Genomic DNA, 9,903 nt, shown 5'->3' on the forward strand with positions numbered 1-9,903 from the left:
AAGCTATACTCTGACTATTCTACTAAGAATGAAGATTTTTCAGCACTGTAGAATATCTGTCAGAGTTACTTCCCTATATCCTTCATGAACTTTATAAAGCTATGGTGGCCTGATGGAATTTGTAATTTGAAGACCACAGATACAGAATACAGAGGAGCAGTCTAGAATTATATTCCTGAATTAAGAGAGCATTAAGTATTCAAGACCTAATAGTATTGAAATGCCAATCTATGGCAAAGCCTTGTGGAGTCATTTGTCACTGTGTTTGACTATTTTATAAGGCCTTATTTGATTCTAAGGCTTTGCAGTGAAAAGAGTACTGGATTTGAAGTAAAATAGACCCAGTTTCATGGCCAGCACAAGGATGCCATTCACATAGACTCCAATATGAGTGTTCCTTCACAGAGTCATGCAAAACAGTAGTTCTGCTTGGATTCAAATACTTACTCTGCTCCCTATGAGCTGTAAGATATGAAGCAGACATGAAGCAAACTAATTAATCTTGCTGAGTTGTTTCCCTTCTGTTAGTATGAGCACTAAATTGGATAACCCAGTAGCAGCTATGCTGCTGCTGCTGCTAAGTCACTTCAGTCGTGTCCGACTCTGTGCGACCCCATAGATGGCCTCCTACCAGACTCGCCCATCCCTGGGATTCTCCAGGCAAGAACACTGAAGTGGGTTGCCATTTCCTTCTCCAATGCATGAAAGTGAAAAGTGAAGTGAAGTTGCTCAGTCGTGTCTGACTATTAGCGACCCCATGGACCGCAGCCTACCAGGCTCCTCCATCCTTGGGATTTTCCAGGCAAGAGTACTGGAGTGGGGTGCCATCGCCTTCTCCGAGTAGTAGGTATAGTAAAGTAAAATAAAGTTGCTCAGTCATGTCCGATTCTTTGCAACCCCATGGACTGTAGCCTACCAGGCTTCTCTGTCTGTGGGATTTTCCAGGCAAGAGTACTGGAGTGGGTTGCCATTTCCTTCTCCAGGGGATCTTCCTGACCCAGGGATCAAACCTGGGTCTCCAGCATTGCAGACAGACGCTTTTACTGTCTGAGCTACCAGGGAAGTATCTAGCATACAGTGCCTTGCTCATATTTGGTGACTTTTTCCACATTGCATATGTGCATGCTAAGTTGCTTCAGCAACTTAGTGTCTAATTCTTTGTGACCCCAAAGAGTTAGTGTTCAGCTGTTTGCAACCCAATGGACTGTAGCCTGCCAGGGATTTTCCAGGCAAGAATACTGGAGTGGGTTACCATGTTCTCCTCCAAAGGATCTTCCCAACCCCATATCCTTTGACCACCTTCATCATTTTCCCCACTCCCCAGCCTCTGGTAAATAAACATATTAATACTACTCTTTCCACAAGTTCAGCTTTTTTAGATTCCACATATAAGTGATATCATACAGTATTTGTCTTTCTCTGATTTATTTCACTCGTTTTGGTTTTATTTTAGTTGTTGTTCAGTCGTTCAGTCCTGTCCAACTCTTTGCGACACCATGGACTGCAGCACACCAGACTTCCCTGTCCATCACCAGTTCGTGGAGCTTACTCAAACTCACGCCCATCGAGTCGGTGATGCCATCCAACCATCTCATCCTCTGTCGTCCATCCCCTTCTCCCGTCTTCAATTTTTCCCAGCATCAGGGTCTTTTTCAGTGAGTTGGCTCTTCCCATCAGGTGGCCAAAGTATTGGAGTTTCAGCTTCAGCATCAGTCCTTCCAGTGAATATTCAGGACTGATTTCCTTTAGGATGAACTGGCTGGATATCCTTGCTGTCTGAGGGACTCTCAAGAATCTTCTTCAACACCACAGTTCAAAAGCATCAATTCTTCTGCGCTCAGCTTTCTTTTTAGTCCAACTCTCACATCCATACATGACCACTGGAAAAACCATAGCTTTGACCATATGGATCTTTGTCAGCAAAGTGATGTCTCTTCTTTTTAAAACACTGTCTAGGTTTGACATAGCTATTTTTCCAAGGAGCAAGTGACTGGTTTGATCTCCTTGCTGTCCCAGGGACTCTCAAGAGTCTTCTCCAACACCACAGTTCAAAAGCATCAATTCTTTGGCACTCAGCCTTCTTTATGGTCCAACTATGGGCTTGCTTTTAAAATTTGTTGCCATTTGATTTGAATAAATGCCATGTCAAATGCCTTGTGTGTTTTTCTATTTCATTTCTTTGGAGAGACATAAGAATTTCAATATATTATGGAGAAATCTAAGTGCAGAATCTTTTAGATTTTTAAATTGTCTCATATTCTACAAATGTAATTTTCTTATATTTAAATTTGGGTAGGTCTTAGTTATTTTTCTAGTTTTTGAGCCTCAGGATCTCTTTGCTTTAGTTACCTGGGATCTTGTGCCTAGAAGCCATGCTTTGATATTTTCAAAAAGCCAAAAATTGGGCTTGGGATTTTAAAGAAACAGTAGATTCAAAAGCATTTCCTATATTGCAAAGAGTTAGTCATATATTAAGTGAGTTTTCATATATGAAGAGAGTTAACTTTTTAAAAAAATTATAGTTGATTTAAAATGTCATGTTAGTTTCAGGTGTAAAGCAAAGTGAATCAGTTGTACATACACATATATCCACTCTATGAGGTGGTTTTAATCTCTGTGTCTATATTGTCTTCACCACAACCACAAGAGTGGTCGGTCTCTGGAATATAAGTGGAACCCAAAATAAGTATTGGTTCCATAAATGAATGAGTGAATAAAAACTGGGAGACTGTTTAGGTGTGATTTCTTTTTAAAGCAATTTTTATTGAGATATAACATGTAAGTTTAAGATGTACAACGTGATATATATTGTGAAATGATTGCCATTATAGAGTTTGTAAGTGTGATTTCTGGTGCTCCCTTATGCTGTCTTGAAAACTGTGGTATAGAACACTGAATGTCAAGGGTTCTCTGGGCTGTCACATTTCAAGATGAACCTGATTTCTTCTTATTGCACTCCGAGTAGAAACTTGCTAGACACTTAATGGAAACTTTGTAGAAACTTAAGTAGAGAATTTTTCTTTGCTTTGCTAACCTTATGACAGAAAGTGAATAGGAACTAAAAAGCTTCTTGATGAAAGTGAAAGAGGAGAGTGAAAAAATTGGCTTAAAGCTCAACATTCAGAAAATGAAGATCATGGCATCTGGTCCCATCATGTCATGGGAAATAGATGGGGAAACATTGGAAACAGTGTCAGACTTTATTTTTGAGGGCTCCAAAATCACTGCAGATGGTGACTGCAGCCATGAAATTAAAAGATGCTTATTCTTTGGAAGGAAAGTTATGACCAATCTAGATAGCATATTCAAAAACAGAGACGTTACTTTGCTGACTTAGGTCCATCTAGTCAAGGCTATGGTTTTTCCTGTGGTCATGTATGGATGTGAGAGTTGGACTGTGAAGAAGGCTGAGCACTGAAGAATTGATGCTTTTGAACTGTGGTGTTGGAGAAGACTCTTGAGAGTCCCTTGGACTGCAAGGAGATCCAACCAGTGCATCCTAAAGGAAATCAGTCCTGGGTGTTCATTGGAAGGACTGATGCTAAAGCTGAAACTCCAGTACTTTGGCCACCTCATGCGAAGAGTTGACTCATTGGAAAAGATCCTGATGCTGGGAGGGATTGGGGGCAGGAGGAGAAGGGGACAACAGAGGTTGAGATGGCTGGATGGCATCACCAACTCGATGGACATGAGTTTGAGTAGACTCTGGGAGTTGGTGATGGACAGGGAGGCCTGGCATGCTGCGATTCATGGGGTCGCAAAGAGCTGGACACGACTGAGCGACTGAACTGAACTGAATAATAGAAGATGCTACTCAAGTTCTGTGTAATGTTAATGATTACACTTAAAACAGAGGCTTCTAAAATATTTGTGTGTGTGAGTGAGTGTGTACGTGTAGAATTCTTCTGTCCAGAATTTTAAACTGGTTGGATTACTTTGGTTCTGGAGAGGGTACAAAAAATCATAATTAGGATGAGATTTTATGCCAAATTCTAGGAAACAAAGAAAACATGAATAGATGGATTGCTGGATGTATGTAAAGTACTCACATTCTTATTTATTCATACATTAACAAATGTTGATGCTTATTACCATAAAGAAATTGGACCATAATAAGGCTGAGTGCCAAAGAATTGATGCTTTTGAACTGTGGTGTTGGAGAAGACTCTTGAGAGTCCCTCAGACAGCAAGGAGATCAAACCAGTCAATCCTAAAGGAAATCAGTCCTGAATATTCATTGGAAGGACTGATGCTTTAGTTGAAGTCCAACATTTTGGCCACCTGATGCAAAGAGCCAACTCATTGGAAAAGACCCTGATGCTGGGAAAGATAGAAGCTAGGAGGAGAAGGGGATGACAGAGGACAAGATGGCTGGATGGCATCACCGACTCAATGGACATGAATTTGAGCAAGGTCTGGGAGATGGTGAAGGACAGGAAGCCTGGCATACTGAGGTCCATGGGGTCACGAAGAGTTGGACACGACTTAGCGACTAAACAACAATGGTAACAACAACAAATTACCCTTCTACAAGTCACTATGATGAAAAATACAGACAATGTTACTGTGCTCATGGAGCTTACATCCTAGTTAGGTGGGAGCTAAAAAATTTGAAATAAACTAGTTAAAACAAGCATAGCAATTATAATATGATAAGCCTGGCATGCTGCAGTTCATGGGGTCGCAGAAAATGAGACAGGACTTATGACTGAACAACAAAGGACTAGAAAGAAAATTAAAAGGGTGTGAATCTAAGGAATAATAAGGAAGGCTGGTTTGGGATGATTTGGGATGTTGAAGAGGCAACATTTATACAGAGACCTAAAGAAGAAGAAGGAACCACCTAGGAACATGTGAAGGCCACAGTCACAGAGGGAGCCTTGATTTCATGTACTCTGGGACTTCTGTCAGTTATTTCACAGAAGCTCTGAGGTATATGAAATCTTTATAGATAATTCAATTAAAATATTAACTGAAAACCTACTCAGATTTCCCTTGAATACGAAAGCAATTAGGTTTAATACAAACACTAAATATTACTACCCACCCCCCCAAACAAGCCATCCCCACATGGCAAGAAAAACCAAAAACAATTTAATGGGAATGTTTTCACGTCCATTTTTCTCTCAAGAATTCTGGTGTGCAATGTCTAAAATGTTTGAACTCACTTTTTAAATAGATAGTCTGATAAACACAAAATAAAGGAAACGTACGGAGGAATATGTCACTAGTTTATGAATCTGGGTAAGTCATTCTCATTAGATTATAGCCAGTCTTCTACCTCATAGATTATTCTCTTCTGCTAATTCTCTTCCTTTTCTCTTTCCACCTTTCTTTTGGTTATTGCACTGCTCATTAGCATTTCTATTAAGCAATTCTGAGGCTAAGGAAAAAAAAATCAATCCAGGAAAAGAGCTTCAATTTGAGGCTTGATGGGTGAGAAGTTGAATCTATTGGCTAAAATCAGATGATTTTGAGGTTCTCTGTGGATTTCCTTTATCCATGTTATTTCTGCCCCAATAGCATAGACTAACAGTAGCTGATTATTTGTTGTTGTTCAGTTGCTAAGTTGTGTCTGACTCTTTATGACCCCATGAACTGTAGCACGCCAGACTTCCCTGTCTTTATGGTATAACATAGAAAGACACATTGCTAAAGGTTTTGGGAGTACAGACATATTTAAACTAAAACCTCTGGGTGAGAAAGTTAAGTGATTACAATTTGAAAAGTGTTGAGGTAACACTAGTAATATGAACAGAGATTGTCCTTAGAAAGCATGCTGTTGCCTGTAGCCATAGGGAACATCTATAAGTAAGGGATTTTTCACATTCTAGAAGTAGCTGACCCGGCATCATAGACCAGGTCTATGATGGCCTTTCCCCATTCCTGCTAATACTCTTTAACCCAGACAAACTGTGTTCCTTTTAGTTGTTGTCGTTCAGTCACTCAGTTGTGTCCGACTCTTTGTGACCCCCATGAACTGCAGCACGTGAGGCTGCCCTGTTCTTCACTACCTCGTGGAGTTTGCTCAAACTCATGTCCATTAAGTCAGTAGTGAATAGAAATAGTTTGTTTGAAATAGTAACCAGAAATGTGAAAAAAGCCCAAGCATGCATCCTAAATCATGGGCGTCACTCACCTTATGTTTGTAATCTTATGAACACCTTCATGGCCTTTTTCTTCAGGCCTGAGGCTATTCTTTTCAAAGGTCCACTGGCCTGCTGTGTTCCCAGGGGGCTGAAGAGCTGTATCCCCTTGGGATGCTTGAGGACAGGGGAGGCTGAAGACCAGGTTCCATGGGTCGGTCAGAAAAGGACATGCAGAGAGTCTGTGTCCTTGGTGGCGTTGTACTTGTGCTGAACTTGCAAAATGCATGAGTTCAGTGTCATCTGTTTTCAGTATTTCCTGAACAATTGATTTATTCCACATTATTAATGAACTTTGCAGCAGTTCCACTTGTCAGAGCCTACTCTGTAGGGGTCAATAATGAGAGGAAACCTGATGTTAGTGAATCCAGCTTAAGTGATTCTGTCATGCTAACGATTCAATATATCAGGACAAATGTCAGCTCCTTCCAATATGTTAATTCCTCTGATCCTATTTGCATAAACTACAGTCAATGAAATACAGGCTCCCCCTCTAAGATAGTTAATGGAAATTTGTAAAGAATTTTTAATATATTTTTTGGGGAATATTTTTCAACCTAAATTCTTGAGTTGAAAAATTATATGGAAAGCAAGAATCACAGATTGGGAAGAGGATGTGAAAATATTACAAAAGCAAAAATATAAAGGAATATAAAATTCATAGGTATAAATTTCATTGTTTCTTAAGAATCTCATGCATTTGCACTTACTACTTTCAAGAGAAGCAATTACTTTCTAAAGAAACTTGAGAACAAAGCACTGATGTATTTATAGTTTGAGTTGAGTTTTCAGTTTCTCTAGTCTCTGGAGGTAAATCTCCAGTTCATTAGTTTTCCCAAAGGACATTAAAAATGAGTTTCGTATCTCTCCTCCTAACCCATGATATTTCCATGGGATCACCAACATGTGACAGCAATGTTTATTTTAGAATCAACATTTCTTTTGCTCTCAAGTCCAAGGTGAATATCAACATTTAAAATTAAGATTAAGAACTCAGAATTTATTTTATTTCTTTTTTTGAGATGAGCTACATAGTTATCTGACTTAGCCAATGAAGTCATTTTCTTTCTTTCTTTTTTAACAAACTTTAAGATTTCTATTCATTCAGAGTTCTTAAGATTTTATCAACTGATTGTCATCTGGGGTTTATTATCAATAGCTTTCTATGTCGATTTGCACTACTGGCAACTATAATTTTCATTTGGACTGCAGACATTTCTCTCATCTACTAATTTTTTTGGCTTTGTTTTATAATGTGGCTCAAACTTTTACTCTTCTCCCATGACATTTAATCAGTTCAGTTCAGATAATTTCAGTTGCTCAGTCATGTCCGACTCTTTGCGACCCCATGAATCGCAGCACGCCAGGCCTCCCTGTCCATCACCATCTCCCGGAGTTCACTCAGACTCACCTCCATCGAGTCTGTGATGCCATCCAGCCATCTCATCTTGGGTCATCCCCTTCTCCTCCTGCCCCCCATCTCTCCCAGCATCAGAATCTTTTCCAATGAGTCAACTCTTCGCATGAGGTGGCCAAAGTACTGGAGTTTCAGCTTTAGCATCATCCCTTCCAAAGAAATCCCAGGGTTGATCTCCTTCAGAATGGACTGGTTGGATCTCTTTGCAGTCCAAGGGACTCTCAAGAGTCTTCTCCAAACCACAGTTCAAACGCATCAATTCTTCAGCGTTCAGCCTTCTTCACAGTCCAACTCTCACATCCATACATGACCACAGGAAAAACCATAGCCTTGACTAGATGGACCTTAGTCGGCAAAGTAATGTCTCTGCTTTTGAATATACTATCTAGGTTGGTCATAACTTTTCTTCCAAGGAGTAAGCGTCTTTTAATTTCATGGCTGCAGTCACCATCTGCAGTGATTTTGGAGCCCCCAAAAATCAAGTCTGACACTGTTTCCACTGTTTCTCCATCTATTTCCCATAATAGAGAATACTTTATTCATGTAACTTTGGTGGAGATGAAAACAAACAAACAAGATAGACCTAGAATCCTCATTGTTGACATTTGCTTGAGTAGTTTCACGCCTCCCTGGCAGTCCCCGAGGTAGTGTTCAGTCTCACTTAAGGTGAGATAACAAGGATGTTGCTGACGGCACTCGGTGCTGTCAGTCAGCACAGAGCAGCATCAGCAATATGGCCCGTGTCCTCCATCCATGCTTTAGTGCTTACCTGCCATCAGCCTAGTGACCTGTCCATTTGTCACTTTTTATAGGTTGCAGGATGAGATTAAAAACTTATCCAAATCATTCATCTTACCTAAGTTGCCATGTTCATCTTCCTTCCATTTAATTTAATTTTGTTATCTGTGACCCCATGGACTGTAACCCACCAGGCTCTTCTGTCCATGAAGTTCTCCGGGCAAGAATACAGGAGTGGGTAGTCATTCCCTTCTCCAAGGGATCTTCCTGACCCAGGGATCCTGCATTGCAGGCGAATTTTTACCATCTGAGCCACCATGGAAGCACAGATTATTTTAATGTCTTTTTTTTAAGTCTTTATTGAATTTGTTATGCTATTGCTTATGCTTTATAGTCTGTTTTTTGGCCATGAGGTATGTGGGATATTAGGCATGCAGGATTTTAGCTCCCTGACCAGGGATCAAACCCACATCCCATGCATTGGAAGGCAAAATCTTAACCACTGGACCACCAGGAAAGTAACCCCCCCACACACCCATATTTAATTTTAAATACACAGAACATAGTACTCTGTAAATTATTACAGTGAATTGTTCAGACTGTATTTAGCTTGTCTTCTTGTCCTAATATAGAAAATTGGGATTTGTATTTTCACGTGTTCTTCACCTTTGGTGAGCAGGTAAGGGTGTCTTATTGCAACATCTGTAGTACTTGAAGTGGAGGATTGTGGCCCTGAATTGCAGTTTCAGTTAATAAGTGAGCTGTCATCATGCTTTCACTTTCTAAAGACAATTCCTGATAGTGAATAAAGGAGGAGTTTTGATGAAACTTTAGAGAGTTCATTTATCCTCCACATTCACCTTCAGGAGTCAGCTAGATTTTTAAACTCCAGGTAAAACAAAGACTGGTTTTCTTTTGATTCACCATGATACTAAACACAGTGCTGTATGATATAGTAAATGATGTCTGTGTATCTTGTGGAATTTTCTAAAGGATAATGGATCTCCTTTACTGAATATGGCTAACAGTAAAAAATAATCCTCAAGTTGGGATTGGTATTTATCAGTTTGGCCAGGAAATTCAGCTGATTAAAATTGGAATGATACAGAGAAGATTAGCATGGCCCCTGCACAAGGATGACACGCAAATTCGTGAAGCGTTTCATATTTTTCAGTCTCTTTAACAAGTGGTGCTGGGAAAACTGGTCAACTGCTTGTAAAAGAATGAAACTAGAACACTTTCTAACATCATACACAAAAATAAACTCAAAACGGATTAAAGATCTAAATGTAAGAGCAGAAACTATAAAACTACTAGAGGAAAACATAGGCAAAACACTCTCTGACATAAATCACAGCAGGATCCTCTATGACCCACCTCCCAGAGTAATGGAAATAAAAGCAAAAATAAACAAATGGGACCTAATTAAACTTAAAAGCTTTTGCACAACAAAGGAAACTATAAGCAAGGTGAAAAGACAGCCTTCAGAATGGGAGAAAATAATAGCAAATGAAGCAACTGACAAAGAATTAATCTCAAAAATATACAAGCAACTCCTGCAACTCAATTCCAGAAAAATAAATGACCCAATCAAAAAATGGG

The 9,903-nt window shown here is 39.7% G+C and overlaps 1 non-coding gene across 1 annotated transcript; it reads left to right on the forward strand.

The window, feature by feature from the left end:
* Positions 1-9,362: 9,362 nt before the first annotated feature.
* On the forward strand, positions 9,363-9,472 carry LOC120862316. Its single transcript, XR_005720744.1, has one exon. It is a non-coding gene; the product is annotated as a U6 spliceosomal RNA (small nuclear RNA).
* The last annotated feature ends 431 nt before the right edge of the window (positions 9,473-9,903 follow it).

Source organism: Oryx dammah, unplaced genomic scaffold (genome assembly GCF_014754425.2).
Source record: "Oryx dammah isolate SB20612 unplaced genomic scaffold, SCBI_Odam_1.1 HiC_scaffold_3, whole genome shotgun sequence".
NCBI classification, from domain to species: domain Eukaryota; kingdom Metazoa; phylum Chordata; class Mammalia; order Artiodactyla; family Bovidae; genus Oryx; species Oryx dammah.